The sequence below is a fragment of the Hordeum vulgare genome, chromosome 6H, assembly GCF_904849725.1.
Source record: "Hordeum vulgare subsp. vulgare chromosome 6H, MorexV3_pseudomolecules_assembly, whole genome shotgun sequence".
NCBI classification, from domain to species: domain Eukaryota; kingdom Viridiplantae; phylum Streptophyta; class Magnoliopsida; order Poales; family Poaceae; genus Hordeum; species Hordeum vulgare.
Window position 1 is genome coordinate 135,121,411 of NC_058523.1, and position 7,623 is coordinate 135,129,033.

Genomic DNA, 7,623 nt, shown 5'->3' on the forward strand with positions numbered 1-7,623 from the left:
GTATTGCAACCAGGTTTCTATTGGCCCACTCTCTTCAAGGATGCCCGTAAGTTTGTCTTGTCTTGTGACGAATGTCAAAGAATAGGTAACATTGGCAAACGTCAGGAAATGCCTATGAACTATTCACTTGTCATTGAATCATTTGATGTCTGGGGCTTTGATTATATGGGACCCTTTCCAAAATCCAACGGGTATACTCATATCCTAGTTGCTGTTGATTATGTCACTAAGTGGGTAGAAGCTATCCCCACTAGTAGTGTTGATCACAACACTGATAACCCACAAGTATAGGGGATCGCATAAGTTTTCGAGGGTAGAGTATTCAACCCAAATTTGTTGATTCGCTCACAAGGGGAAGCTAAAGAATATTCTCAAGTATTAGCAGCTGAGTTTGTCAGATTCAACCACACCTGAAAGATTAGTGTCTGCAAGCAAAGTATCAGTAGCAAAGTAGTATGATAGCAACGGTGCCAGAAATGATCTGTTGACGGCAGACTATTCCTAACTGTTGTATCAATGGCGCCAGTAAAGAGCACGTGGACGGGGAACTATTCTTACCTAGCAACGGCTCCAGAAAAATCTTGCAACAAGTAGCAACAAAGTAACAACAGTAGTGACAGCAGCAACAAGTAACAGCAGAGTAACATCAGAGTGGCCCAATCCCTTTTGTAGCAAGGGACAAGCCTAGGCAAAGTAACGTAGCAAGGACCAGTAGTAAAAGACTCGTAGGCAGTGGATCGGTGATGGATGAGTATTATGGATGTGATTCATCATGTAACAGCTATAACACGGAGAGATAAGTAACTAGCTCCCGTTCGTCAATCTAATGTAGGCATGTATTCCGTATGTAGTCATACGTGCTTAGGGAAAAGAACTTGCATGACATCTATTGTCCATCCCTCCCGTGGCAGCGGGGTCCTAATGGAAACTACGGGATATTAAGGTTCTCCTTATAAAGAACCGGACCAACGCATTAACACGTGGTGAATACATGAACTCCTCATACTATGGTCATCTCCGGGAGTGGTTCCGGCTATTGTCACTCCGGGGTTGCCGGGTCATAACACATAGTAGGTTGATGATGACGATCAATCCCCGTCAAAAACTAGAACATGGTGGATACTAGGGATCAACCCTGTCAAAAACTAACTCGATTACATGATAGATCTCATCCAACTCATCACCGTCCAGCAAGCCTACGATGAGATTACTCATGAACGATGAAGAGCATCATGGAATTGTCGATGGAGAAAGGTTGATGATGACGATGGCTACGATTTCCCCTCTCCGGAGCCCGGAACGGACTCCAGATCTGCCCTCCAGATGAAGAACAGGAGGTGGCGGCGCCTCCGTATCGTAAAACGCGATGAAACCTTCTCTCTTATTTTTTTTCCGGGCGAGACGGAATAAATAGAGCTGAGTTTGGGGGCGGTGGAGCCACGTGGGCCCCACAAGCCCTCACGAGGGACCAGGGGGGTGGCCGCGGCCTGTGGGCTTGTGGCCCACTGGTCCACCTCCTTTGGTGGATCTTTGCGCAGGTATTTTTCTTTTATTCCAGAAAAAATCTTTGTAAATTTTTAGGACATTTCGAGAACTTTTATTTCTGCACAAAAACAACACCATGGCAATTCTGCTGAAAACAGCGTCACCCGGGTTAGTTCCATTCAAAGCATGCAAATTAGAGTCCAAAACAAGGGAAAAAGAGTTCAGAAAAGTAGATACGACGGAGACGTATCAACTCCCCCAGGCTTAAAGCCTTGCTTGTCCTCAAGCAATTCAGTTGACAAACTGAAAGAGACAAAAGAAAAACTTTGACGAACTCTATTTGATCTTGTTGTTGGAACTATGTCTAACTCACATCCTGTGTTTCAGCAAGATCACAAGCAAACTACATAAGCAAATGACATCTAGGTCTCACGGTAAACTCATATGAATGGCATAATCAACTAGCGAGCAAATAATAATAAGTCTCAAACGTCAACACTTCAATCAAAACAACATGAAGCAGTACGAATAGATGGTATCTCGCTAGCTCTTTCTGAGACCACAAAACATAAATGCAGAGCACCTTCAAAGAACAAGGGCTGACTAAACATTGTAATTCATGGCAATGAAGATCCAGTCATAGTCATACTCCACACAGTTAAAAGCAAAGCATAGAAATGACAGAGGTGCTCTCTAATTGGTGCTTTTGTAAGAGGAGGATGACTCAACAGGAACATAAATAGACAGTCCCTTCGCAGAGGGAAGCATTGATTTGCAGAGGTGCCAGAGCTCAAGCTTTGAAAACAGAGATAATAACTTTGGGTGGCATGCTTTCATTGTCAACGCAATGACCAAGAGTTCTTAACATCTTCCACGCTACACATGTTATAGGCGGTTCCCAAACATAAAAGTAAAGTTTTGATTCCCCCACCACCAATCAATCACACTCCACGGCTAGCCGAATCCTCGGGTACCGTCCATACCAACATCAATCCTGGGGGAGTTTTGTTTGCAATTATCTTTTCGATTTGAGCATGGAACTGGGAATTCCAATTACCGGCCCCTTTCTCGTGAATGATAGTGAATAAACACATATCAAGGATAACACGCCTAGCATGGAAGATACCAATAGCCCCCTGTCACCACATGAGCGGTTCGGGCACGCAAAACAGATTATTTCTTGAAGATTTAGAGAGTGGCACATGCAAATTTACTTGGAACGGCAGGTAGATACCACACATAGGTAGGTATGGTGGACTCATATGGCACAAGTTTGGGTTTATAGAGGTGGATGCATAAGGAGTATTCCCACTTAGTACAAGTGAAGGCTAGCAAAAGACTGGGAAGCAACCAACTAGAGAGCGACAACAGTCATCAAAATGCATTGAGATTAACTAACATTGAGTGCAAGCATGAGTAGGACATAAATCACCATGAGCATGAACATCAAAGAGGCTATGTTGATTTTGTTTCTACTACATGCGTGAACATGCGCCAAGTCAAGCCACTTGAAATATTGAAAGGAGGATACCATCCTATCATATGACATCATAGTCATCTCAACATTCATGTTGGCAATCAAGGCAAACCATTATAAGCTCCTAGCTAAGTAAGCATGGCATAAGAAACTATGATCTCTAAGTTGTCATTGCAAACATGTTTCTCTCACAACAAAGCTGAACTAGGAACAGTGAGCTAGTCATATTTACAAAAACAAAATAGATCGAGTTCATACCAGCTTTTCCAGGCTCAGTCACTTCATCATATATCATCATTATTTCCTTTCACTTGCACGACCGAACGATGTGAACAATAATAAGCGTGCTCGTGCATTGGACTAAAGCTGGAATCTGCAGGCAAACACAAAGGAGAAGACAAAGTAATATGGCTCTTTGAAAGCTAAACAGGTATGTATGCAAGAGCCACTAAACATTGTAACCATTATCTTCTACCTTGACCCAAAGAAAAAGAAAACTATTTACATGGGAAAGCTCCCAACAAGCAAAAGAAGAAAAAGGAAATCTTTTTGGGTTTTTCTCAAACTAGACAGACACACGAAACGAAAAACGAGAAAAAGAAAATAAATTAGCATGGATGATACAGTGGCAAAGTGTGAACACCTACTAACAAAGTGAAAGAATAAGCAAGAATGTAAAGTCGGTGAGAACATGTACTCCACCAAGCTTAGGCTTTTGGCCTAACTTGGTCTACTCCCAAGGAGGGAAATAACCAGCTCTAGGATACTCTGGAGTGGACTGAGGATGCCACTGATGTGTGAGCTCCTCTGGCTCCCACTGATAAACTGGCGTCTGGTACTCGACTGGTGGCTCGGGCACGGCACCTGTGGTTGCGCTAAGCCCCAATATGCGTAGATGTCTGAGGGCATAATAGTGTACCTGCCTGCATGAAGATTGAACAAACAAGGAGCAGGCAAAGTAATAGTCTCACGAGTACCCTGACTAAATACCAGGTTATAAATCATCCTTCTATTTATATCTCTATCCAGAAAGTCATGGCGAACCATGCTATCATAATCTAGATATCTCTTGGGAAGAAGAACCTCTTCTTCCTCCTCCAGTGTAATGGGTATCTCAAAGTGTCTGGCAAGACGGGTAGCATAGATACCTCCATAGACAACACCTTTAGAACGGTTCAGGTTCAACCGTTGAGCTACTATAGCACCCAAGCTATAAGTTTTATCGTTATAAAGGCCTTCGCGCAAAACCGCAAGATCTGGGGAACTAAGTGACCCAGCTTTCCCACGGCCAATCAAACATTTTCCCAAGAATAGTGAGAAGTACCGAAGCACGGGAAAATAAATGCTAGCAGCTCTAGCACAAGACGCTCCTCTCTCCTCTCCTACAACAATAGTACCGATGAAAGCTTCCAAGTCCCGTGGACGAGGTTCATGAATATCCCCAACGTAAGGTAATTTGCAAACATTGCAAAAATCCTGGAGTGACATGCGCTGGGGGATATCATAAAGTTTAAACTCAACCATAGGACGATTCTTCCTCGGATAGAAGTTAAAGCTTTGTACGAAGATATTAGTGACGAGGAGGTATTGCGGACACTTATCTTCAACAAAGGCGGTAAGGCCTGCGTTCTCCACCAAGTAATAAAAGTCCTCATAAATTCCAGCGGCGCGTAAGAACACGTCACTTGGCCACTCGCACGCTCGAACTTCTGCGACTCGAGGGACCAGATACTTGGGCTTCTTCTCACTCCCATCATCCTTGGGGTCACGACTTGACGAGCCTCTTAAGAACCTCCTCACCTTTTCCCTTTTCTATCTCTGAAAAGTTCTGAATTTTTTAGTGATTCTAAGGAAAAGTGGACAAGGCTCAACAAAACTCGTAGCAACTACTCCAACAAGTGCCTAGAGGTCATATTACGCATCAAAACTACTTGGGACCAGCTAAAATCAGCATGCAAAGCTCAAGAACATGGTCACCAAGGCAGCAAAAATACGCGGAGTATAAGGCACTAGAGCAAAAACTAATTGGACCAATGGAGGAGTCACTTACCAAGGAGTAATTTCCCCAAAACAGTTCGGAGAACGGTGATTTGAGCAAAGAGATCGAAAATCCCAGCAAGAGGAGCAAGAACACGGGTTTGAGCTGCGAAACAATTTTTTCTAGAGGTAAGAGAAGCGAATGAGAGCAAGAATGAGTGGAGGGGGTGCCTGTGGGCCCCACAAGCCTGGGTGGCGCGGCCAGGGGTGCCCGCGCCCCTAGGGCTTGTGGCCCACTGGTGTGGCCCCCACACAAGCTCTTTGTCTCAGAATTTTTCAAAAATTCCAAGAAAAATCATACTTGATTTTCACAGCGTTCGGAGAACTTTTATTTTCGGGGTACTTTTCTACCGGACGCGAAAACAGAAAACAGGGAAAACTAAACTAAATCTATCATTTTTCTTCTAAGCAACCTAAAGTGTGGCCTGGAACAGAGGTTTGTGACTCCTCGATTCATCGATCTCATGGTCATCAAAGGAAATCCGTCAATGAGGTTGATCATGTCTCCTCAACAAACCTTTTCGAATCGCAAAAGAGAACGAAGAATTTTCGAATAGTCACTAGGTCACCTCAATGGGGATGTGTATCTCCCCAACAAGCAAATCATACTTCATCTTGACACGAGGAATAGGGCATTCAAAGCTCCCAATAAGAATCGATGAAGTCTTTTCGATAGCATTGATGCAATGTACTTGACATTATTTCTTCAGAAAGTGCACCCTATGCTCATTATCGTTGACATGGAAAGTGACATTGCCTTTGTTGCAATCTATAACAGCCCCTGAGGTGTTTAAAAAGGGTCTTCCGAGGATGACAGCCATGGCATCATCCTCGGGAATATCCAAGATAACAAAGTCTGTTAAGATAGTGGTGTTAGCAACCACAACAGGCACATCCTCGCAAATGCCGATAGGGAAAGCTGTTGATTTGTCGTCCATTTGCAGAGAGATTTCAGTGGGTGTCAACTTATCCAGTTCAAGTCTATGATAAAGAGAGAGAGGCATAACACTAACGCCGGCTCCAAGATCGCATAACGCAGTTTTAACGTAGTTGCCTTTAATGGAGCAAGGTATAGTGGGCAACACCGGGATCACCTAGTTTCTTCGGAGTTCCACCCTTGAAGGTATAGTTAGCAAGAATGACGGAGATCTCAAGATCAGGTGTCCTCCTCTTATTAGTCACAATATCTTTCATGTACTTAGCATACGGAGACATCTTGAGCATATCCGTCAAACGCATTTGCAGACAGAGAGGTCTGATCATCTCAACGAATCGCTCAAAATCCTCATCATCCTTTTTCTTGGATGGTTTTGGAGGAAAGGGCATCGGTTTCTGAACCCATGGTTCCCTTTCTTTACCATGCTTCCTAGCAGCGAAGTCATTCTTATCGTATCTCTTAGTCTTAGGTTGTGGGTTATCAAGATCAACACTAGGTTCAATCTCCACATCCTTTTCATTGCTAGGTTGAGCATCAACATGAACATCACAATTGATATTATCATTAGGCTCATGTTCATCACCAGATTGTGTTTCAGCATCAGAGACAGAGGCATCGTTTGGACTCTCACGTATAGCAGCAACAGGGTTGCTACCGTGCAGGTTCCTACCATCTTTCTTCTTCTTTTTAGGATGACTAGGTGCATCAGTGCTATCTCCTTGAGAATCTTGTTCAATTCTCAACAGCGCTAGAAATTTACACGTTGACGGAGATTGGGCTTGCGTTGGTTTTTCCCTTGAAGAGGAAAGGGTGATGCAACACAGGAGCAGTAAGTATTTCCCTCAGTTTGAGAACCAAGGTATCGATCCAGAAGGAAGGTCTCGTCAAGTCCAGAGTACCTGCGCAAACACAAACAAACTTGCACCCAACGCTTCAAAGGGGTTGTCAATCCCTTCAAGATTGTTTGAAAAAGTGAGATCTGAAGGCGGAAAGTGCAACGAAATAAAAAGCGTAGGGATGAAAATATGGTGCGGAGTAGACCCTGGGGTCCATAGTGTTCACTAGAGGCTTCTCTGAAAATAGCAAGTATTACGGTGGGTGAACAAATTACTGCCGAGCAATTGATAGAACCACGCAAAGTCATGACGATATCTAAGGCAATGATCTAGCATATAGGCATCACGTCCGAGACAAGTAGACCGATACTTTCTGCATCTACTACTATTACGCCACACATCGACCGCTATCCAGCATGCATCTAGTGTATTGAGTTCATGACGAACACAGTAACGCTTTAAGCAAGATGACATGATGTATAGGGATAATCTCAAACCAATGATGAAAACCACATCTTATTACCCTTGATGACAACAACACGATACGTGCCTCGCTACCCCTTCTGTCACTGGGTGAGGTCACCGCACGGTATGAACCCAAAACCAAGCACTTCTCCCATTGCAAGAATCATAGATCTAGTTGGCCAAACAAAACCCACAACTCGAAGAGAATTACAAGGATGTGAAATCATGCATAAGAGAGATCAGAAGAAACTCAAATACGATTCATAGATAATCTAATCATAAATCCACAATTCATCGGATCTCGACAAACACACCGCAAAAGAAGATTACATCGGATAGATCTCCATGAAGATAACGGAGAACTTTGTATTGAAGATCCAAGAGAG